At 40.5% G+C, this 26,000-nt stretch overlaps 1 protein-coding gene and 1 long non-coding RNA gene across 6 annotated transcripts in view; one reads left to right on the plus strand and one right to left on the minus strand.

Moving 5' to 3' along the window:
* Positions 1-22,681, minus strand: part of LOC109283467 (uncharacterized) — a 40,536-nt gene extending 17,855 nt beyond the window's left edge. Inside the window, exons 1-2 of the long non-coding RNA XR_002090629.2 lie at positions 22,564-22,681; positions 15,411-15,523 (exon numbers count right to left, since the gene is read on the minus strand). This is a non-coding gene — a long non-coding RNA (uncharacterized LOC109283467). The remainder of the gene's footprint in view (positions 1-15,410; positions 15,524-22,563) is intronic.
* PCDH9 (protocadherin 9) overlaps positions 1-26,000 on the plus strand; it is a 1,019,420-nt gene that overhangs the window by 436,517 nt on the left and 556,903 nt on the right. The gene's annotated exons all lie outside the window — the stretch shown is intronic.

Below are 26,000 nucleotides of genomic sequence, written 5' to 3' on the forward strand. Positions count from 1 at the left end.
GGCACATTTTAACATTCACCACATGCAGTTTGTAGAGCCACAGAGAGGTTTGTGGCACCACAAACCGCACATCCCTGCATGTCTGGACATGGCCTCTGAGTGCAAGGCAGACTTTTCTTTCTTTTTTGTGTTTTTTGGTTGTTTTGTTTTGTTTTGAAGCAAAAAAAGGCTATAAATTATTTCCAGTTATTTTTTCTTGTATATTATTAGTTGGTCATTCTTGTGAACCTTGTATCACATTATATTTAAAGTAGAAATTATTGCTAGGGACCGACTTAAGTTGGCCTTTTGTGGATTTTGAGGAAACTGCGGAATCTTGGATTTTCTGTGGAATCAACCCCCCCGCCCCAAAAGAACCCCAAACACCTCAATAAAAATAAAATCTTGGCTCCTCTGGAAGCAGTGCTCCTCACTGCTGGGGGGGGGGGGGGGGCTGGCAGGCCACCTTGAAGGGCAGGAGACAAGATGGCAGCTGTCCCTAATACCTCCTTCCCCCACTGAGGCCTGTCCTCCAATCACTGCTGAGGGGTGAGGTGGCACAAAGGGCAGCCATCAATCAAGATGGCAGCTTCCCCCTCATCCCTCCTCCCTCTGCAAATCAGGCAGGGTGTTTCCACCAATCAGTACTGATGGGTAGCATTGCCACGAAATGCCCGTGAAATTGGCGCTGCACACCACAAGCAGGCCACGTAAAACCCTTTGTCTTGCCAGAATTTAGATAGCTCCCTAATTATTGCCATCTCCACCCATTCCCTTCATCCCATCGGATTTTGGATTTTTTTTTGCTTGTGCCTATACCTCATCAGATCTCTAGAACAGTGATTCTCGCCAAGGTGTGGTGAGATTCTTTTTATTGCTAGCTGCGCAAATACCTATGCATGATTCATAAGACAAACCCCAACATTTCACATTAGACTTGTCATGTTCATTTCTGAGTTCTTTTCTCTATTATTTTTCTGTAGTCAAAAAAGAAGTGAATGCTAACAGGTGGCATTTTCTAAGGACTTCCTTAACTCTGAGAGATGGTTTGAATCTAAAAAAGTTGAGAACCACTGCTCTAATGTAGAAATATTGTACAGCAGAAGACCTATTACTGGCTCCAAATACCATACAGTTTATCCAGAGACGAGGTGCAAATAATAGATGATAGAAGGTTTTAATAGCTCATGTTAGTTCCCAAATTTTTAGGTCAGTCTTTAAAAAAAAAATGTGCACCAGATATTTAAAAAGTGTCAATGTCTTTATTACACATGGTTTTTATATTTTATATAAGCATAGCTGTATCATGTTTCCATATTTTAGCTTATGTTGCACCTAAGCTTGCATGCCTCTTCCATAAGAAATGTATCATTTCATGGAGGTAATTAGGTATCTACCGTTGCCAGATGCTGTTTCTTTTTAAAGGTGTTGACATATTTCAGTATTGAATTATGACTGAGTTTGAATAAGGTGTTAAAGCAGTCCTTCTTCGACTTGGTGCCTTATCATAAAACACACTGTACCTAAGCAATTGTGGTTTCCTTCCTGCTAGTTACAAGGGAATGCTGCTTGGACTGAGGAAAACAAGACTGAGGATTTGTGAGGAAAGCTGGTATTTTGAAGCTGGCACACATTTGCTCAAGTAATGATTGAAAGTTGGCAGAGCTATGCTGTAGGGAAGTCTGTTCCAGCATGTCTATCCCTGCAGGACTAGCTTTGCTATTGGTCCTACACAGACAAGAGAATGAAAGCAAACATAACAACAGCAACAAAAAGTATTCAGTGTAATAATCTTATCTCTCTTTATCCAGGACTTTTCAGTGAATTAAAATAAGAAATCCTATGAAGAAATGTGATTATCACTGTATTGGCAAATAACATCTTCTTAAGCAGGCTGTTTGACCAGCTTAGCGCTCACAAAATCATAGAAAAGAGCTATTGAGTCATGCCCTCTGCACTTTAGTAAAACACAAGATCTTGTAAGCTTGTTTTATGTTCCTGCATCTATAAAAGTGGAGATTGGAGAAATATTCTCTATCACCCCTATGCTCCATTTGAGAAGTTGATGAGCTATAAAACATCTTCGTGCTTTGGCTGTTCTACACGGTCCTTTCTTAGCTGGATATTTACTTCTAATCTTTTGGCATTAACACTTGCTTTAGGCTGTGTTTTAAATCCCAGTGACTTGCTCTCGAATAAGATACCCAAGATACAGGAATTCCCCTTTTTTCTATTTATTTATCAGGCTTTTATGGCATGTGTAGTTAAATGATGTGTGAAGACAGTAGAAAGATGAATGAGGTATTAATCTATGTATTGATTTGGTATTTCCAGTTTTCAGTTGTTGAATTTAAAACAACTCACTTGGCTCTGCTTGGTTCTGCTTATGGTATGCCAAAACAGGGGATCACAGTCATTTTCTGGCCCCTACTGTGATCGCCAGATTTTTTTTTTACCCTATAGGAATGACACAAACAAGATTTTCAGAAGTGATTAGTGAATAACCACATTAGATATCTTAGTATCTTTTTATCTTTTGATGGGCATGGTGCATATAGTTTATATGTATACCATAGGTGGTGGAAGGCCGGGGCTAATGGCGTTTAGCACCCCCCCAGACTAGTTTTGCAGCAGCCGGTGACAGCAGCAGCACCATGGCACCGCTGTCCCATGCTGCCCGGAGATGCTCGGAATCACTGTCATGCCCTGCTGCTGCAGCGCTGCGCCTACCACCCATGCCATGTGCTCCTCTGCCACTGCTCAGCACCAGTGCATGCTGGCCCTGCAATGGACCTCAGCCCCCCTAAATAGTATTTTGTCCCACCACTACCAGTGTGTACATGTGATACATCTGTATATAATACTATAACTTTACCTCTTCTCTGCTTCACCCAGTGTGTAGAAGTATACATTGTCTGTCATAAGTAAGTAAGTGCATAGGAGCTCCAAAGTCTCTAACTCCCATTGGGTTTCCATAAACTCTCATACATTCTGTATAGTGGAGGACTGCTTTGCTAACTGTCAGAATCCAAAAGACACAAATGCTCTGGGTACAATGATTTTAATAGATGACAGAATAGATTAAACTGGACTCTAAGGATACTGTCTAAAGTTTGGGACAGAAGTTCGATATACTGCTTTAACCTAAACCAATTACGTCTAAGATTACATCCATCAGGTCTTAGACCGAGTTCTGCCATTTTGAAACTGGTCTACGTGTGCTGAATTTCTGTTCTGCTACAGGTTTAGACCAGGTTTAGAATGGCTTCTGGTCACTTATACTGGTTTATATGCAATGTCTGTACGTAGCCTAAAGGTGCAGGTATTTGTAACCCATCCACACACACTTTCCTACATGTTGTTGCCCTTCATTCTCCTCCTGTGGTTACTAATGACCTCTTCAAAGCAACTTGACTCTTAGACCCTCTGTTTCCAGCTCCAGGCTGCTTTACTGCTTAACTTTGCTTCATCAGATTGCTGCCTCTGGCTCACACAAACCCTCTAGCCCTCTCTTGGGCCTGGCTAATTCTGACATGAGGCCAAACTTTTTACTGCGCTCTATACTAGATGGACTGGATATTAAGCTTCAGCACTTCTCAGTAATGAGCCCTTGAGTTCATTTCAGCAGATATTAAAATTGTGCTAGTATTAATATATTTTCAGGTGTTTGTGGGGAAAAAAATCATGAGTGGATTCTCTCTTCCCCCACCACTATCCCTATTATTCCGTTAAAAGAAAAATAGCAAAATAAAGTAAGTATAACAATCCAAACTTACAAGATATTTTTTTTTTTACTCGACCAGAGGATTTAAGCAAAACTAATGATTTGACATACCTTTATTAACGCACAAAATGTGGCTTTTCCACCAGTAGGTGAACTTTTTTCTACACAGAGGCAGAAATGGAAAACCCCATATAACTGTTTTCAAAGTGGAAGTATATATTACCATGACAATCCATTGAAACTAGTAAGAATTTCAAGCCTTAGGAGATTAAAATCTATCAAGAAATGGATGAGGTTATCCCATAGTGAAAAAAATGCGGAGTCTTTCTTATTTTACTATTTTTTCCTATATTGTATGCTCAATAACCAGGCTTTATTTAGAATCTGTAAGGATGTCAAGGAAACCTTTTTTTTTTTTCAATAATGACTTTATTTTTTGCAATCATGACCCTGACTAAATTGACTTAACTAATGCTATAAAATTCTGTATGACAAACACTGATCAATAAGAGCATACTCCTTCATAAAGATTTTAACAAAATTTACATAATGGGGATATGATTGGACTGTTATAATGCTGAATGCCAAAGGAAAGGGAGGAGAAGGGGAGAGAGGTTTCTGACCAAATTAGTGTTTTTATACATCTTTAGTGTTTGATAAATGGGATAAATGTTTGATAAATCTTTAGTGTATTGTGGCAATCAAGATGTCACATGGAGGAAGGGCCATAAATAATAGACACTTGATCTCTTTTCTCTATCACTGTGTTCCAGTTCCACTGAAGTTATGGGACATACTCCCTTTGACTTTAGTAGAGTTATTATTTCACCATTTTACTTTTCCAAGACCTTAGCTACCACCAAAAATCAAAATGGCTGTGACATCAAATGGGTAAAGCTAATAAGAGGAAGAGAATGTCTATAAGAGTATGACAAATAAGAACATATTTAGAAAAAAGGGGCAGAGAGTTGTGGAAGGTAGGAGCCAGTTTGTTTATTCACCAGAAGATCCTAACTTTCTGAAGGAGAAGATAATGTGGAATTGTCTTTGGATGAAATAGAGCATTTGGTGTAATAGAAGTTACAAAAAGGGAAATGTCCATACCATTCTACAATATGTCTTTATTGTAAGGCATGCTAGGAAGGCTTTGGTTCTGGCTTAGAATAGACCAAATAGTCTGGAGCTGGAGCTTTTGATCTAACAACAAAATAGCTGGTCTAACAACAAAATAGCTGGAGCTGGAGCTTTTGGTCTAACAACAAAATATCTTGAGAATATTTTGCTCACTGCAAATTGAATCCTCCTCCCCCAACTCTCAGGGTGATGAGAACCATGAAGAGAATCCACTGTTGGATTTCACTAGTCCAGTGGCTAACAAGGTGTTTGAAAGAGCCTTAGAGAGCTGGAATATGTCTTGAAAAGGTGGTGTTTTGGCTAATGAGATTAATTCACAAAAAGGTTTTCCTCTTAGCTATGAGGTACCACAGTTATACCCAAACAGCTAGGAAAGGACTGAAGAGATGGGCTACCTCCTCTCCCCCCTACATGTGCAAGTAAAGGTGTGATAGGATCCAATGCATGATCCACACAATTACACCTCCTGCCATGCCACATGTGCATGGCCAGAGGCATGAGCACGGGACTGTGAATCAGATCCCATCACACCTTATCGCCAGTATAGGCAATAAGTTTCCATGTTGGGAGTCCCTTCATCGGGGCATCCACCCCACACATCTCCATGGCTGGGAGACCACATCTGCTGTAATCTCCCAGCTGCAGGAGTACACCAACTGGATAGAAAATAAGGCTGCATGGAAACCAGTTATAAAGTTATAACACATTTTCCAGCAATAACTTTAAAGGTGGTTGGACCTATTTAAGGTGCCATACATTATTTTGCACATGTAGGCATTCTAAATTAACTGTGCAATTAACAAAGTAATTATGTAACATACATAATGCGTAGAGGGGGCCTAAGACTGGGTTAGGGTTTTGGACCTTCATTTTATTGTGAAGGAGTAGAGCATTTAGTTTAATAGGAAGGCTAAAGGGCCTTCCTGTGGAAGGATGGAAAAGAATGAAAAACACGGTAGCAGTTACTTTACAATTAGGAGTAGGCAAATTGCTGCTATGTTAGCATTTGAATCCTGTCAGATGAGCTAATGTTCAATAGGAGTTGTAGTGGTCCTACATAAATAATGATTAGAATCAATGCATATTAATAACGATCAAACTTCCTTCAGTACAACATGTTGGGATTAGATGATCCCTAGAAACTCAATATTTTTAATATTGGAGGCATTCTCTCCCCCAGCCCCCAACAAGGCATAAAACATACCCTTGAATACACTTGATGTTAAAAGGAGAAAACCATAGCAAGTGGAATAATTAAGTGTGAAATTGATGCAATAAATCAGCCTGATTATGCCCTGATAATGGAATTTAATTTTAAAATCTCCACAAAATGACCCTCAAGTTAGACTACAAGCAGGTACAGTTAAATTATACACTGGTAATAGATGAGATAGGTTCAGTGTTTGATTATTTCTTAAAAACAAATGATGGACCTGAAGCTAAAGCATTCATTCTGTGGACTAAGCCAAACTGTATTAAGGGGCAAACTGTTTTCTGTGTTGGCTTGGCATAAAAAATCGTACCTGGCATAAACGGAAGAACTAAATTAGTGGCTAAAGCCTCTAGAACCACAACATAAGCAGTCCCCAAACATGGAGTCAAACAAAATCCACTCACTAATTAAAATTATAAAACATATAGTTAGCCTTTTAGTTGAATATCTGAAGCAAAGTAGCTAGTAACCGAGAGAAAAAACTACAATGATTTTAAAATAATAATGTTCAGTATTAAAGCATTAAATATAAACAAAATCAAAACTACACAAGGAGCATAGATCTAGGTTCTAGTACTAATTCCAATCTCTATATCTTTTGCAGAGCTACATTTCTTATCCATCAAGGGTTGGCAAATCATCCAGACATCCTTCATCACATTGAGATCAATGTGTCTAGACCTAAATTTGCAGTACTTAATATTTGGTTCCATGTAAATTACCTGACAGATTACAAATACTTGTGGAAGTATTGTGTTGCCTACAGAACATGCTACAGAGGTCGCGTTTGAATTTTATAATGACCTGTTGCTGAACTCTCTCTTTCTCTCTTGCTCGCTTGCTCCAGTTTATACTTAGAGAATTAAAGGTTCTGAGTCAATTTAAAAGGATTTCTGAGCACTGATATTTATGCACTCTCTCTCTTCTCTGCTCTAACAGCTGAAAATCGAATTGCCTCCTCCCGTCATTCTCACACAGCAACAGAAAGAAACAAACAAAAAAGCATTTTATAAGCCAAAACTGTTCTATTGTGGAAACATACGACAACAGATTTAAATGGCTAGAGTAATCTGATCACCTGGATTACAAACAGGAAATCTGTATGGGATATGCTTCCCTGGTTTTGACTACAGTTCACTGATCATTTTCCTTTTTTCCCCCACTGCAAAACTCAACCCAAAGCTCAATAAATACCAGAGAGATGAGGGAACTGAGTTCTCTTCTGTCACAACTATTACGGTAACAGTGCCTGTAGTAGCTGAGGTAGGTCTATACAACAGTACACCATTAGACATATCCTGAATTGGGCTGTTTGGAACAGGGTCTTTAGACACATTGGGGTGTTGCCTATAAAGCAGAATCCTGCTATCAGTGAAAAAAAGGAGGCATAGCTCCAGAGGCATAGAAGCAGACAAAATCAATGCATAGGCTGTGAAGGGATGCAGGCCACTGGGACTTCTGCCTGTGTTTTATAAGATACAAAATCAGAGAGGAAAGAGTTTGCTCCATGGCCCTGTCTCCCTAGGGAAGCCTAATGCTTCTGTGAACACTAACTTGGAACATCCTTTGCCTTTCAACAGAGACTGGGATTGTCTAAATCTGGTGCAAGAATTTAAAAACAGGTTTACTTTGATCCCCTTCCTGTTTTACAGTGCTGCAGAAGACACAATTTGGTTTTTTCCCTTTCTAGAACAGTCACACTGCCTGGGAAATTCTATGCTAGAAACTTCCGAAGTCAAAAGATATTATATGAGTTTTTCATGACCCTTTCTGGGGCAATTAGAAACCGAGGGATACTCCCAATAGTTATATTAAAGGGACAGTCTGTTACTGTTTTACAGTCATTCATCACGGTTGCAGAATTGTGGCCACTTATAACTGTTATATTATCACAGATGAAAATGGTTTTGAGTATTGCCCTTATTTAATGTCTAATTTTGTGTTCCCGATTATTCAGTTTCAGTTTGTCCTTTGCTACCATCTCAAAGGCAGAGCAAGGAAAAGAACACAGTATATGAGTGTCACATACAGTTGGTATATCTTGATTCCACAGAGGGCCAAAAACCATGGCATGTTGTATGAAACAGTAATGTTTTCCCATTGTCACATTCTTCAGGTTGAGGTGGCAGGCTGCTTTTTCCCCTGTTTTTTATAGTGAAAATCTTACTTGTTTAGGCTGATTTGTGTCTTTCCTCCCTCCCTGCATGTACATGTTCAGAGCTCAGTTCCAGGGCTGGGAAAACCCAGCTGCTCGCCCCAGCCTCTGGGCTGCACTTTTCTACCCACTGGGATGCACTTTATCCCCCACCTACCCAGACCAAGCTATTTTTAATCCTCCGACCCCACCATCCCTGGGCAGACAAACCCTGACAAAAGATCAGGTCTCCCTGATCGCAACAAACTGCTTTGGACCTGACAAAACTTCTCTATAATGATTCCCCCTCATGCCAATTTAGTTTGATTGTGGTTGGTTGCTAGCATGGCTGGGGACCCAATCTACGATCATACAGCTTAATGTAAGATTGGGTAGGTTGGGTCCCATGAACATGTGCATGTTCCCAAACTATGTGGTTTTGGTGGCAGTTTATTTGCTTTGGGTTGAAAAGAGCCAATGAGTTCATGTGGGCTGCAGGCAAAAAGCTATAGTATATATAAAAAAAGTTCTGTCATATGTGAAGAGAGAAAAGAAAGTAAATGAGATGCTATAAAATAAAGCCTCACTAGTTGCATATTCAAATAACGATAAGAAAAAAAATCTTTCTCCTGTCCCAAATTGTTGGACCAAGCAGGAAGTGTTGGGGAGGCATCTTAGATTATCCTTATAGTTGAGCAAGTAATTTCTAGAAAAACAGCTTTTGTGTCATTACACAGAGACTGCACACTTCCTGGTACACCTGCCTGCCCACGACCTTAACAGCATGGTACTGAATCAATGTTAAGAAGGAGTGGAGGTCAGTGAAATGCTGGATTTGCTGTAGCTCAATGAATGTGGTATTCAGTGGGTGTATCTACATGTTTATTACTGCATTGTAGTTACTGTGCATTAAGTTTAGAACTTGGATAACCAAGTACTAAATGAATGCTGAGCAACTTGCGTTACTACACAGTAGCACCAGTGCACAGTTTTTTTCAGACACTAACTGCTCAATAGCGTAAAACTATTGCACAGTAGTGTATTAGCATGGGTTTTGCCCGGCATGGTACTGCACAGTGTTATTAGACTACTCTGCAGTTAGTAGCTCGTGTAGACGCACCCAGTGCTTCCATCACAGTGCTGCCAGTTCTTGCAGCTTTATTACCATTCTTATCAGACTACTTGTTTAAGTGTTTGTTTGTTTTCTAAAGCCCTAGTTTCTGCTGAAAAAAATGGACAGTAGGATCTTTTTCTTCTACTTTAAAGGTCTACAAATCAGTATATTAGTTTACATATCTCTCTCTCTTATTTTCACTAAATTTTCCAAACATCTTCGTCTTAACACTTTGCCATTTTTTTATACTGCCATATGGCTCTCCTGATGCTTACTTGCCAACTATGTCCTTCTCCTGTTTACTTTTCTCATTCTTCTTCTTCTTCCCTTTTTTGTCCTTATTTCATTTTCTTTCTTTCTATTTCATAGACTTTATACCAGGTTCTAACCTTCATGAAGAATACATTTTAAACAAATATAGTAAATTGTACCATATTTCATTCATCACTAGTTTGCTCTGCATTTGTAAGGCTATTTTAGGCATTTGGCATGTTCTAAAAACCAGCAACAGTATATTTGTGTAGTGTAGCAGAGAAGAATATCTTACTCTGTAGCATGAGGAAGAAAGAAAGTCATTTGAAAGTTTGTAACATTTAATAATTTAGTTTTAGTGTGAATACTTTAACTTTACAAAAAAGGCAATGAGCATTATTATGAAGGTTAAACAAGAATAATGCCTTAAAAAAACCTCTTAATCAGTATTTTTCCAGGTGATAAAAAAGAAAGTGAGAGAGATGAAACTGACAAATGTAGTGTATAATGGTCCTTCTTGGAGCAGTACTACAGGGGCCTCATTAGTAGACATTTTAGTACAATCATTTTTACCCCTGTGGCTGTCACTTCAGACTACTCAGAAAAGGTGGCTGTAGGAGCTAATCACAGGGATGCCTTGCTCAATTTTTTTTCTTGTAAAAACTAGGCACAAGAGAACTAGTAAATTCTAATTCAAATCAGAATTAGCATTGCCATAGATGCATGCTGTGTCTGTAGGGCATGCTTTCACCACTGCATAAACTTATGGAAAATTCTTCCTCGCCCCTGCACCCACCCATTATTTTAGAGACATAAGTTAATTTTTTTTAGACTTAATGTGAAGCTCAGCTGAAATAAATATGAATAACATTCTCCTTTGCTGTACTGAGTGGGACCATGCCTTTGTGCTCCGTCCTGCTGAAAGAAGACAGTATTCCACATAATAATTGATCCCGAGATGGACAGACTTCAGGCATGAAATGCCACATTTACATTACAATTTAAAGTTGACATAGGTTCCCTTTTGCCTACAAGTTTGTTTGTTTTCTTTATTTCTTCTTTTTAAAAACCAAACAAACTATTTAAGCAAATGTTCTGTTTCTTTTTAACTTCTCTGGAGGAGATGATAGTTATCTATGGCTGTTTGCAATTCCAGTGTACCTTTAAGGATGCTGCAAGACCCTTTCCTCTAATCCTTGCTCCCATCGCCAAACTAGCAAGGTTGTCTAGAATCAGTGGAAAGAATTATGGTTTTATTATAAGGGAGGAACATATCCATTTTGTTCCAATTTAGGCAAGAATCTGCCTTTGTTGAACCCATGTGCTACAGATAGAAGACTTACAGGGGGCCTCTCTGAAATTCCATATGGTATATCCCCTCACCCTCCATTAGCAAAGATAATACTAATAAGGTAATAAACCCAGGGGAATCAGGAAACACCAATTCTTTTTCATTCTCCATAGACACTTATTTAGAACAGCCTTAACAGGAACTGTGTGACTTCACAACTCCTGAGGCAGTATGCTGCCACAGAGAGAGACTGGTGCATAGGGCCTTTTTTTTTTCTCTGCATGTCCTAAGATCTGCAAGTTTTAAAGGTTAAAGCATCTGCTTCCTTCTGAGGACATGAGGGATCCTATCCTATCCTACCAATGAAGTGGCTGAAGTAAAAGAATCTTTGCAGAATTTCAAATAGCACTTGTCCTTGTCTGTGCTTTCTTCTTGGATAGGAAAAGTTATGACAGTGATTGAAGAGCAGGGCTTCTGCCAAAGTTACTTTTAAGTACATAGATGCCTGTTTTCTTCTCAGTATAATCATTGGAAATGGAAACTGGAACTGTTGAGTTAGATACTTTTCACAGAAAACCTTTTAAAATAGTTTTGTTAATGTTGTTGTGCCTGTCATGTAAAGCTGGAAAATACTAGTTAGAAGAAATGCATTAAAAAAATAATAATCTTGTGCTCTTATTCTTTCAGAAGGAAATTGTTAAATGTCATTACTACTAAACATCCCAAAATAAACAGAAGCCACAACATTACTCCTAAAGGCTTAGAAATCAGAAAACCTTTCACTAAGTTAATGAACTGTGATTTTCAGTTATAATGAAAACAAAACAACATGGCACAGTAGTTAAGTATCATTACAACTATTGAACAACAACATATTAAAAATGCATCTTAAAAAACAAAAAACAAAAGCTTAACAACATCAAATTTGACATCAGACCAGGATCAAAGAAAGATATTTTCATTGCTTAGAGATTGTTCTTGCTTATAGTATCTGTCAAATCAAGATAAAACAACTTGAAGTTAAGCACTGTTGTTGGAATCATAACAAAATGTAGATTTTTTGAGAAGTCATCTAGAATACCTTTATTTCATCTATAATCCCTTCCTTTGTGGCTGAGGAAATGAAATTGTTTTAGAGACCAATAACTGAAATAGAACAAAGAATTAGAGTGCTCCTAGTGATTCACAATGCTACTGAGGCAACATTAAGAAGATGAGTGTGTGAAAACAGGCAGCTGTAATGGAAACTATTTTTCAACCTTAACTGTACCTGGTGCTATCAGACACTTGATCCAATATTAATTTCTGCTGAGGTTAACATTAGGAATTTTGACTTAAAAGGTAAGTATTGACTGAGGTGAAATTAAGGTCAATAGAGATAGGATAAATGTTGATGGGCACAGAAACTTCAGGTCAATAGAATTAGATAGACATGGTTTCAATGGTTTCATCAGAAGTATCTGTAATCTTTTTTTGGAAACCTCTCTCTCTCTCTCCTTCTCTGCTGATCATGAATTTCTGACATTTTATACTTTTCTAGTTTTTTTTAATGTCCTTTTCTTAAACTCATGGCTAAGTTTGAGATTGGACTTATACAAGTAGAGTAGGTTGTAAATGCTTACATGTGTGTGTGCAATCTAATTAGTTATTATAATGAAAATATCCCAATGGACTAGTTCTCTGAAACTCATAGATCTGTCATGTGACTGGTTTTAGACAACACATATTTATATATAACTTTACAAAAAGAGAGTTTACACACCATGATTCTTGAAAACAAAATTAAGCTTTACGGAACAGGGTGAAACATCGTTATAATCATTACTTTCCCAGTCACATTTCAAAATCTTAATAAGGCTTGAAAGTAGTATAGGATTAGTGATAATATGTGTGAGGGGAAACCTGGCATTTTACAATAATGGGACAGTAGAAATTAGATGAAGTTGGGAAGAAAATTTATTTTCCCCATTAACTTCTGTGAGGTGAAATAGATAGGCATAGCTAAGTATAAAATTTGGCTCAAATATATGGTAAGGTTCTTTTGGTGCTTAGTTTTTGAGAACAAAAAAAAATGATGAATGGTTGGGGAGGTGGATGGGGAGGAAAAGCAAATAGAAGTATTTTTGAATTAACAGCTTCACTGAAGTTTCACCAAATTGGTACGTCCATTGCATGATGTAAATTTCTAGTATATATTTCTTTGTTTCATGTGATAGCAAACAATGAAGGGAACATTGCCCTGCAATTAGATGGAGGCATCAGGAGGGAAATGTTTTAATTAAACATGTGGAGATTATTGTTGCATTTTTATTAGTAGTATAAATTATTATAGGGATACAGTCCTACTCTCCTAGTCAGTTGTCTGGTTTTTGTGTCTGCATGTACTAAACAGTGTTCAGACTAATTTGGTTCCTTCATCAGGATAATCAATTGTCTAGTTCCTTCACTCAGGGCAAACTAAATGGCCCTCATATTTTATGTGTCTGACATGTAAGGTATTGCCTGGTAAAACAGAATATTACTATTATCCCTTCATTCATGGAGATACATGAGGGAGAGGTTTGTTGGGAATACCTCTGTCTTAAAATATTGTATTCCCTGCCTCACCCACCTCCTCAAAAAATGTCACTGCAGACATATCCTGGAAAAAAAAAAAAAACGAACAAAAATACTTTTAACACCTGTGACACTTGAGCACTTGTAGCCAACAGGAATGAAGTAAAGAACTGGTAAGAGCCCACAACATATTGTTACAGTAAGAAGCACAAATACAATCGTGATTCCTTTACGGAAACACATCCTGCAAAACTGTTGCCTGTCCTTAGCTTTTCTACAAAAAAAACCAGCATGTCCTCTGTTTTCCTAAGGAGAGTACTGAGCTATCATTGTTGCTAATTCTTCTATATTAGAATTTTATGACAGATGTTCTCATCTTGCCAAACAGGGATTTGCCAACTTGCATTGCAAATATGGCAGCCCTACAGATCCCATGGGTCAACCACTGTGTTAGCCTAACTCTTGTTTTCAGGATGGTATTAATGTTTCTTCCAGCTTGATTCATTTGAATGGTTTTAAAGGGTCATTTTTAGCTGGTGAGAAGCATACTTAAATGTAAGGTCTTGATTCAGGAAAACTATGCAGAAAAGTTCTCAAGATCCTGTTTAAACTGTGTGTGTTTAAATACTGTCCTAACTGGAAAGGACTTATGCAAGAGTTTAAATTAATTCCGTAATCTTGGCTTTTGCACTCTCCTTTGTACCTCGAAATCAGTTTATTAAATGTTTGTGTGAAATATCTCCACTGAGTGGTTTGAGAAGCGAGGCAGCTGCTGCTAAGTCATCTTTTCCAACAAGCCATGTTTAACAAAACCTTAGTCATGCCCCACACCTTGAATAGCAGATAGGATTCTCATTATCCCAAATCCTGTTTGTCCAAAGTAAGTATCAGATGTACCTCTTCCCATATCTTTGGATAAACAAGTCTCTACTGTAAACCACAGTTTATAATGCATTTTATTAAATATGGCCTCCTGGGGCCTCCTCTACTAATAGAATACATAGCAAAAAAAGTTCGAGATAGTCCGCAGCGCATACAATAGGAGACAAAAACCCAGACTACACATTATGAATCTGTTTTCTGTTAGTGCAGATGTTATAATTCATCTTTCAAGTCAATTAGTCTGCTGGTAGCTTATGGGGAAAGCACAGACATTAATATTTCCAATAAGCCTGATTATAGTCGGCTGAAATTTGAAACAGTTTTAAAACAGGGAAGGAAATTAGGCCAGGACTAACAGTCACCACAAATTAACAAGCCTCACATAGCTTCATTACCTTGAGCATTTCTGTAAAGTATTTCAGTGTTGTAGAACTACCCATCAGAATTTAAGTGAGCAAGTAGGGGATGTGTAGTTGTATCCCTTTCCTGCCCTCTCCCCACCCACCCGCCTTTATCTTTGCATTAAAGTGGGTGTTGCTGTTGTAGATATATAATAGTGTTAAAAGTGGGCAATAGGTATTGGTGATCTCTTCACTGCCTGGACTGAATTACTTAAAATATTACAGTATTTGTCACTTTCTGTGGAAGAATTGATTGCAGTTGTTTCACAGCAACTCTGCCATGTGACATCAGAAGCATTTAAAGAGAGAGGGAGGGGAGGGAGAGATGGTTTGAACATGTGTAAATCAATCCATTTCATAATCATAATCAAGATTTGCTTTTCAGAGTGAGACAGTATGATCCATGCTCATGCTACATTTTTTTTTTTTTTTAATTTGGAAGGAAAAAAAAACGGCTTTAATTTTGAGAAATGCAGCTTCCAGCAAATGTCTGGTCACAAACATGCCGGTGGAAGCAAGCTGACATAAATGATTATTTATGCTCCCGAAACTGTTCACCGGTCCAAACAAAGAATCTGAGCATATTCTGCATGTGGTATAGGTATATCAATATGTAATGTCTGTGTAAGTGTCAGAATAGCATGTATAATTTAATTATGTTCCTCAGAACGTCCCAGCACTTAATCTGTCCAATAACTTATATTAGGAGTGTAACAAAGTGGAAACTTACAAAGACTACATGTGTGCCTTAACGTGGAGGGGCAAGTCTGGAATTTGTAATGTTTTGCCATTGATCCTTGGTTTTGTTTTCCTCTTGCCAGATCAGCAGACCAAAACAACTACCTAGGCACAGATGAGACACAAAGAAAAGTGTGAGATTTTGTAAATATAGCAAGATCACACTGGTGTTATATAAGAATATTCTTATAGGCATATTATAGCAAGAATTTGTGTGTGTGTAGAAGCTGTGCAACTTGAACATATTTTAGTATGCTTTGCTTAACTCCCTCAGCTGCAGGAAAGAAGTAGCAAAGGTATAATTAAAAATAAAAAATAAAAGTTCTCTAGTCTTGATCATTCTCGTATGGCTAATGGGCTTTAAAAATAACAGGTTGGGTGAAGATCGGCTCACGAATATAAACACAGATATTTGTCCTTCTAATAATTGGTAAATACTTGGAAAATGCTCTACATAAGTTAAAAATTATAAGTAGGCAACATTCTAATAAATTACTCGAGGCTGTTAAGCAGCAGATCTCTCTGGACTGTTGGCTATATTACTGTGTCATATTTCCACACAGATGTTCAAGCTGCTTTTTCTACAATTTATCTGTTGTATTGGGCACACTTAGACTTTTTTATGTGGTAGAAATGTAGGTTTTATCTTTTCGTACTTCCATGAATGTTCTACACTGAGGGTTCTCAAAATAAAATCTATAGACTTGTATTAGTGCTCATATAGTAGAAAATATGTTCATTCGTAATGCTATGCTGGGTCTAGTGTAGACACTCCCTTGAAACAGAAACAGATGTTAATTGTAGCCTAGTCCAAGACACTAAATCTCAAGAGGGTTATGCACTTGACTAAATGAGGAAACCATTAAAAGGTATTCCTTACCTAGAGTCTCTGCTTTCACTGCTATTTAGAATCACTGGTTAAAAGCATAAATAACCCTGGCAGCAAGGACTTGGAACTCAGGTCTCCTTCCTCCCAGGGGAACATCATAGCCAGTAGGCTACAGACTCACATTACCTCTTGCTTGCTTCTGGCCCTGTGAATCTTGCATTCTCAGAAGCCAGGTGGGTTGGATTCAACTGGAGGAGTGGGGAGGGGAGTTCCCACCCAGCCTAGCTCTTACTCTGTTGGTTAGGATACCCTCTTGGGAAGCTGCAAATAGGGGGATTGAATCCTATCAAGCTGAAGAGGACTATGTCCTGGGTAATGGGTTACTACCACATGCATTTTGCATTGACTCTGTTGTGCTGTCAGCAGTGGCTCCCAACCTTTTTAAAACAAAGCTACCCCTTGCTAGGTCCCTCAGAAAATCTACTGATTTTTTGACTATGGAAATATAATAGAACAGTTCTTCTGTTTCTAAGAACTCAGAAAGACCACAAGTCAGAATCTTATTGAGTGTTTCGAATTCCTGTTTGAAAGCTCTGTATTTATCCCATGAAACATATGAAGGTGCTTGTACATTGCAGCACCTTGGCTCAGAATCACTGCATTAGACATATTCTGACTTCACCTAAGATATCGGGGATGTAGGCAGAGTTGCGATACCTCTCAACATTAGTCTGAATTGCAGGAAAGTTTAGGTGGAAATTATCTGCCTGGGGTTTGATCTGGGTCACTTCTGAGCATGTGTGTTTTTAGGTACCTAGGGATTATTTCTGGGGCAAAATGGAACTGCTTAGTGAATGTGCGTACCTACACGCTTTTTAATTGCTCAGCAGGATCAGTTTATATTTCCCTTTGTAGCATGGCTAAATCCTGCCTAGGACCAGCTTAGGTATCTTAGGCTAGGTACCAACATTCAAAAAGCCCAATGTGGGTTCAATCTAAGTTACACAGTTTTCTACAAGTGGTGTAGTTTAGCATAGTTTAGATTGGCAGTGAACAAAACACACATTTGCCCTTGGAGGGGAAGGGGGGAAGGAGCAAATCTTAGGCCAGGTTCCAGCATTTTTAACCCAGTCTCTGTGCACCGAACTTCTGCCCTGTTACAGATATAGACTGATTTCCAATCACTTATATTGGTAGAAATGTAATGTCTGCACCTGGCCCTAACAGCCAATTAGGATCTGGATGTTAGTAACTAGCTAACAGCCAGAGTATTAGTATCATAGGGGAATTTCCAAGTTCCAAGAGGTAGTAAAGGATTCCCCCAGGCCGATGCCTTTATCCAGCTATATTTCTGGTATGCTCTGTGAGGTGCCCAATGCAATTTTGCAGGACACACCAAACAATACAAGTAATACAGGCATTTATGTGGGGTCTTTTTTTATAAGAAGTTCTGGTGACATAGCACTCCTGGCACATATTTTTCTTTTTCTCGTAAATTATTTCAGTTTATGGAGGAAACTTTAGATATACAATTTCCTATAAATATTTATATATTTAGTCCAATAAATATATATTTAATTTCCTATAAAAATCTATCTATCTATCTATCTATCTATCTATCTATCTATCTATCTATCTATCTATCTTCTAACTCAGAGGGAAGATTCAGAAACTGTGCCTTGTCTGACCACCTAAAAAACCCCATACTTGTTATATGAGCAGAGAATGTAAATGCAACAGCTTTTTATTCACTGAAATCAGGGGGTGTATCCACATGGGTGTGCATGTGCCTCTTGCAGCATCTCAAAGGGCTTTGAGATGCTGCAAGAGGCACATGCAGGAATGAAAAAATGTTCCCCACACTGCAAATTTGCCAAATTTGACCCCTGGATATCCAGGGATTAAAAAAAAAACCAAAAAACACAAAGGGAAAAAAGCAGGGCAGGGCATGGTACTGGACCATGCCCTGAGGCAACTGGAGGCTTGGTCTTCCACAGAGATGCTCTGGTAGCCAGGCAGAGTGTCTCTATGGTTGGCCCTCTATGGCTGGATCTGGGCTTTGTGCCCAGGTAGGGGATAGGTGGGTGGTGGTGGAGGGGGGAGGGGACCTTGGGAGGACTCCCACCAGCCCTCTCTGCTCCTCCACTCCTGATTTTTGTCCCCCTCATCCCCACCCCGCACAATCGCTGTCCCGTCCATCCCCATCCCCCGCTTGCTCTCCTAGCCTCTGGATCACTGCCCCACCTGGCCCCATCCCCCACCTACTCCCCCAGCCCCCCCCCGATTGCTATCCTGCCTGGCCCCATCCTCTGCCTGCTCCTGCAACCCCTGATAGCAGCTGCACCTGGCCCCATCCCCTGCCCACTCCCCCAGCCCCCATGATTGATGTCCCACCTGGCCCCATCCCCTGCCTGCCCCCTGAGCCCCCCAATTGCTGTTCCACCAACTCCCCCAGCCCCGATTTCTGTCCTGACCAGCCCCAGCATCCTGGTAATTAACCCCCCCCCAAAAAAAAAAACAGCCCTGCTTACTGGCAGTAGCAGCTGCTGTGGGGATCTCTGGGGCCTCCTGGCAGAGCCTACCACGTAGCACAGGGCCTGAGTGACAGCCACAGTGGCCCCAGCTGCCTGACAGCTCGTGGACCTGCGTGGTGCCCTGCCGACCCCAGCCACACCTGCATGATGGGTCAATGGCAGTGCAGGTGCCAGGCAGCTGGGGCCAGTCCCCACTGACCCCACTGCCCTGTGCTGCATGGGGGGGGCTCTGCCACGAGGGCCCAGTGACCCCAACAGCAGCTGCTACTGCCGGTGAGTACAAAGTCTTTTTTTTTTTTTTTTTTTTTTTAATCCCAGACTGCTGGTGCTGGGTGGGTGGACGATTGGGGAATGGGGGCTGTGAGGTGGAGGGGGCTCTGCCATATGGCCCCAGAGCCCCCATAGCCCCTGCTACTTCTAGTGAGTTTGAGGCTTCTTTTCTTCTTTGTATGGAAGGGGCTGGGGATGCAAGGGGATGGGACTGGGGGGGGGCAGCCATCGGGGGGGCTGCAGGAGCTGGCGGGACATGAGGCCAGGTGGGGCAGCAATCCAGGGGGCTGGGGGAGCAAGCAGGGGTGGGGTATGTGGGCCCTGCAGGGAGGGTGGTATCCCCCTCCCACATAGTCCCCCCACAATCCACCCACACCTACTCACTCACCCCATAGTCAACCACATCCCTCCACAGCCACCCACATCACCCCACCTCCCTTCTCACCCTGCTTCTGCAAACGCCACATCCCCCCAGCCCACACTCTGTGTGCCCAGCTGGCAGACAGGATGAGACCTACTGGCAGGAGCTGTGGCTGCAGGGGCAGCTGTCCCCACATCCTGTTTAGTGAGGGGCTCAGGAGGAGCTCTAACTGCTCTATGGTAAGAAAACCTAAGGCAAACAGCAAAACATATAGGTATTTAGAATTCATTTTAGTATGATGATAGAGAGACTGGTAGCTTCCAAATTGCTTTAACACTAATTATATCAATAAAACATTGCCCAAATCGTCACTATCTCTCTGTCTCTTACTCTCTCTCTCTGTATATATATAGTGGTCTTGTGTTTTAGTTGTGGAGGAACATGGGTTTCAGGGTATTTTACAGAGTGACTTTGGGATTCTTTTATCAGAGATTTTTCAGTTTTCAAATAGGGAATACCAAAAATCCTGCTAAGGAGGCAAGTGGCAGGACCCAGGCAGAGGAGCCTACTCAGAGCTGGCATCTTGGACCCAGCTGGATGTGGCTGACCTCCTGGCCAATTGGGGCCAGGAGGACATGCTTTGACTGTTCACTGGGAACATCTTTTGGGCAATAGTTGCCCAGATGGCTGGGCAGGGGGCACATATGGCAGTAGTGCCGCACAAAAGCCAATTCTGCAGCCACAATCCACTGGCCCAGAGGGGCAGATGCCTCTACTGGCTGTACAGTCCCCATCCGGGTCTGGCAGGTGCACAGCAGCTCACAGCCAGGCAGCAGCCCCCACTGCCAGACTGCTGCAGTGGGTAGAGGGTGCAGGGAACTCTCAGGGCTGCTTCAGCAGTTCAGCCAGCACAAGGGGTAGTGTCCACAGATACCAACTGACTGGGCCCAGAAGCTCCTGAGAGCGACTAGCCCTGACCTACTTGCCAGGACAGCTTTTTGTACTGATGGGGCCAGGACAGGGCAGCTTTTTATACTGCTGGGGTTAGCACAGGTGCTGGCCCTGGGCTCTAGCTCCCCCTGGCTGCAGATCCAGGAGGAGCCAGGTAGGGTAATTTTGCCCCAAGTGGCACAATTTGCCCCACACCAAAGTACATGTTCAGGCATGTGCACTGAGGCAAAAAGCCCCGGCTCAAATTTGTTTCGCTTCTATTTGAGCTCCTGCAAGAGCACATGGTTGCATGTGTGGATGCACCCAGGAGTGTCATTTATAAGCAGTTTTTGTTAGTAATAATTTTCAACCATTTTTTGTAAAGCCAAGGATTTTTGTGTGTACTGAGCCTGTTTGTTTGTGTAGAGTGTCCAGGACAGAATATTTGTGGTAGGATGGGGTGGAACAAAGTAAAAGACTAGATAAAAAACCTTTGTGATCTGAATGATTGTGTACAAAGTGCACAGTAAACATTCCTATACACACTTGAAGAAAAGCAGTTCATCCCCACACCCATATTGGATAGGATACCCACTTTGAAATATGCTGCTAGTTAAGCTCTATCTGAAGGCCAGTGGACTGCTGTGAATTTTGAATGTTCTTTGGCCAAAATACTGAGCACACAGCACAACTGTCCTGCTGCGTGGAAGACCAGCTGGGAAAAAGATAACATAAGCATAAGTTAAAATAATCAGAACAGGTCCCCTACTTGATAACAGCAGAGTGTTGTAGTCAAATACAGCTATTGCAGCAGGATTCTATTGATTTAAACTGGACAAAACTGGTGCTTTTATCAAGCCGTTTTGTGGTTACTCAGCAGTCTGTGTCAAGCCATAGGCAGAGATTTTCAAGAAGTTCCTGGCATCCAGTGAGCCATAGACAACTGGTTATTATACCAGGCAAATCGCTCAAATCACTTAACAGCATGCCTGCCTCAGTCAGATGGAAAGCACATTCACATTATGCGGATTATACTGCAAGCCAGCACAGCAGAAAGATTAGGCCTCACAATTTTCCAGGTAGCGTTCAAAATCTTTTCCCCAGCTAAAGGATATAGCTGACAGTTCACACTCCAGAGTCAAGTTAATCTGTAACATTATCCACCCATTTTGCACTGAGCAGTCCCCAAAGCAGTTTGTAATATGCATATGAACTGAACCATTGTTGTGATCAAATTTTAAATACCCTTGTGAAATGGGAAAAAAGGGAAGATAAAATAAAACCCTGCTGCTCTGGTACTGAAGATTGACAGCAAAAGGAAAAATATTGCTTCAATGAATGCATGGCTTTGGCTACAGTGGATGCATTAAGTTGCTGGTGGGACTTCCAGTCCCTCCTCTAATGCATGGCTAATAGCTCAGTGTTAACTGTGTAGACTTGGTAGATGAAGCTTTCCCATTCCAGAATATTATGAAATTGCCTCAGTGTGAAATTATAGTGATAGTCATTGTAAGTTTGTTTTGGACAAGGATACTTGGTTAATATAGCTCATAACTGTAGCTCCGTGTGGTAGTTGTCCAACAATAGCTCACCGCTACAGCATCACTAGCAGCAGAGTAATAGCAGTACATAGTACATTTTCTAAATTTGATGGCTTTTTAAACAACTTATTGTACCAGGGATCACACTTACATCTGCTGGAAAGGAGAGAGAGAGAGGGAGGGAGCACAAGGAAACAATTGGCATTACAACAAAACACAGAAAACAAAACATCCTAGTTCTGTACCTCTGTTGGCATGATGCTCTCTTCTAGAGAGGTTGACACCATAATTAATTATATCCATTTGTTTCATAAGAGTGGAATTCAGTCTTGGCTTTACTGTGTTCTCAGAGTTGATCCCATTTGTAAAACTATATAATTCACTTTAATAACCTGAACACCAGAAGTATGCCATGAGATTAGTAGCAGCTTCTGTACTTTATGACTATACTGCTAAATTAAAGAGCACTCTGTTAGTGTAGTCCCTAAACACAAAGGTGAATTTAAAAGAGAAAGAGAGAGATTTTATCTATGTAATACATATTACTCATTGCTAATGTGTTAGTTTACCTTTCCTGCTTTCTTAGCAGTTTACCTTTTCTTATCACTGCTACGATGCTGTAAGTATAGAAGGCATATGAAGGGGGGAGTCTAGCAAAATCTTGAAAAAGAAAAACTTACGACATATGTGGAGGGGTTTCCTTTCTTTTCATAAGATATATTGAAACCTTTTGTAGGGAATTGCAAGTTGGTTGGTTGGTTGATTGTGTTTAAGCAGCATATTAAAGCAGACTACTGATCCAAGCAAAGAGCAGGGATGGGATTTGTGCTGGAGCAAAAATGATTAACCAGCATTGCCATTATTTTGCAATGCTTTCCTTTTCTCCCTAGGCTTCATCAGAAAAAAAATGTAGACAGTTAGACCTTGATCCTATAAGCTACTTCATGCAGGCACAGTCATCTAGTTGCACAGAGTATTTCATAAGTCATTTCATTATGCCTTAAAAAGGTATGTTTCAACAATTCACATTTCTCAGAATACCAATAAATACTTACAGACATAAGTGCATTTAGGTCTGGTGTAGGAAATGAATAATGGGAAACGAGCACAGATTTTAGCGTAAATTTGATTTGAGCACATTATATGTACAAACGTGTCTTATCTCCAATTCAAAATGAAAAAAAAAAGATATTTATAAATGGGAAGTTACAACTTTCTTCCCATTATAAATGCTAATGAGTTCCCATCATATTAAAAAGTTGGTTTGCAGTTGCTTGAAAGACTGCAAACACTCACATGTGGAAAACTGGAAACAAACCCACTGATTTAAGTGCTGCACATAGTTTTGTTAAATTCATATGCTCACTATATTTTGGGATTTTTTTTTTTTAAATCTTCATATATTGTATCCTCAACTATACAAAAATTCTGATACAAGCATCATTTGTCTAACAATTGCTCATAAAGAGTAATTCATTAATATTCAATTAAATGTTAATATATGCACTGCCTAGAGTGACTGTAAACATTTTCTAATATTCTGAGAATTCTGAACTGTTTATACAGTGGGTTATAATTGAGGGAAGACCTAAACAACTTAAGTTGAGACTTTTACTTTCTGCATGCCCCTGGGTTATAAATTCAGGAAGCATTTTTCAAATCTGTTCAGTGGTGTTTCATGAAGTATATTGGAAGTGAAATGACACTGTTGAACAAAAAGCAATAGGATGATAAAAAAGGAGCAAAGGAAACAATGAGAGATGGGTAAAATTTTGCTCAGTTTTGTCTGTTGAGTCCTGAGTTTATGCAGATATAAGTGATAGCAATTTTTGCTCATTCTGCAATATCTGATCCTATAGGCTAAGGATAGAAATTACACGTACATTTTTATAAGTGATTGGAAGCTGGCTGTTTCAAATCTGTAAGGCAACAGAAGTTCAGTGCACATAAACCTGTTTCAAAATGACCCAAACTAGTTTAAGATAAACCTGACTGGATGTAGTATCAGACTTAAATGATTTAAGTTAAATCAATTTATTGAACTTCTGCTCCAGATCCACTTCAGATTCAAGTTAACTCACCAGACACAGACTGAAGTGCAGCTCCTTGCTGTAACTCATAGCACTTCACAGGAAACACTAAGAGTTACAATGATCCCTGGACTGAACAGACATTCACTGCTGGGTCCTGGGGGTTAGGGGACTCAGCTGCAATTTGGAGCAGCTGTTCTCTCCTAATCCCACCCCTTCCCAGCCCTGGTTCTGTCTTCAGAATGGTACAGAGGGAAGGAAGTGGAGGGAGTCTGGTCTGTGTTTGATTTCAGCTGACTCTGAAGGGTGGGATGGATGGATTGGTGCATGCAGACAGACGTTAATGAAGGCACTCTATTTTGGAGCATCTTCATCTGAACCCACATTCAATGAGGGTTCAGACTGTTACAGGATCAGCCCCTTTTAAAGCACTCTGCAGCCATGTACTTGATTGGTCACTACTGTAGAGCATTTTCAGGGTCCAGATCAGGCAGAAATTGTCACTTCTTTCTGTGCCTATAGTTGCCCCAGCATCTCAGGGCTTTTTGACTGAATGTACTTAGCAATAATGGACTTCAGACAGATTGCAAGCTGGTTTCAAATGTATAGAACCAGTTTCTTCCTTAGTTTCTTCCAGTTTCTTCCTTTGTTAAATTTGTAGAACTCTGAATCAGTGGAATTATATGGATGCAATAGAGGAGATAATTTGGCCCATGCATCTTAATTCTCAATCCTGAATATTACATAAACCAATGAGAGTAGAAATAATGGGCAAAAAGTAACTCAAAGAACCAATTTCAGTTTTGGGGTAACCAAAACCAGATTCTGTACAGAAAAGTTTAATGTATTTACATCAGCTCTGAATTTGACCAAAAACATGCATGACACTTGGAAGTTTAACATCTGAGAGTTAGCTTTGGAGTTAGAGTTAGGAACATACCAGGGGAGCTAGACAGAAAATTGGGGGAGTTACGCTATACATCTTTTGGCCAAACATACTTACTCATTTTTTTTAACAATACCCATTTAAACATGTCATAGTATCATAGTGCTTAGGGTCAGAAGGGATCCAAACAGATCATCAGGTCTGATCCCCTGCCCCTGGCAGGAATGAGTGCTGGCATCATAACACTACAGCCAAGTATCTGTCCAGCCTCATCTTGAAGACCCCCAAGGTAGGAAAGAGCACCACCACACTTGGGAGTCCATTCTAGAGCCTGGCAGCTCTAACTGTGAAGTAATGCCTCCTGATGTCCAGCCTGACCCTTCTTTCTAACAGTTTGTGGCCATTATTCCTAGTAACTCCTGGTGGTGCCTGGGGGAACAGTCTCACTCAATTTCTGCTGGCCCCCCTGGTGAGTTTGTAAACGGCCACCAGATCCACTTTCAACCTTCTCTTGTGAAGGATGAATAGATTCAGGACCTTTAGCCTCTCTTTGTAGGGCCTGACCCACTGCCCCTTGACCATGTGAGTGGCCCTCCTCTGGACCCTTTCAATGCAAGCCACATCTCTCTTGAAGTGCAGCACTCAGAACTAAATGCAGTACTCCACCTGCGGTCTGACCAACACTGCGTAGAGCAGAAGGATCGCCTCCCTGGACCTGCCTGTGATGCATCCGTAGATGCACGACAAGGCACGGTTAGCCTTACTGACTGCTTCCTCACATTGGCGGGTCATGTTCATCCTGAAGTCAACAATGACTCCAAGATCCCTTTCTGCCTCTGTATTGACAAGAAGGGTGTTCCCCACCCTGTTCATGTGTTGCTGGTTCCTTCTCCCTAGATGCAGTACCCTGCACTTAGCTGCATTGAATTCTATCCTATTCTCATCTGCCCACCTCTGTAATCTGTCTAGATTTAGCTGGATTCTGTCCCTCCCCTCCAGTGTGCCCACCTCACCCCACATCTTATATCATCATCGAATTTGGACAGTGTGCTTTCCATACCCACATCCAGATCACTGATAAAGATGTTGAATAGAACAGGCCCTAGGACCAAGTCCTGGGGGACTCCACTACCCACATCCCTCCAGGTCAAAAACAACCCATCCACCACCACTCTCTGGGTGCGACCGTTTAGCCAATTTG

The sequence above is a fragment of the Alligator mississippiensis genome, chromosome 1 (assembly GCF_030867095.1).
Source record: "Alligator mississippiensis isolate rAllMis1 chromosome 1, rAllMis1, whole genome shotgun sequence".
Lineage (NCBI taxonomy): Eukaryota > Metazoa > Chordata > Crocodylia > Alligatoridae > Alligator > Alligator mississippiensis.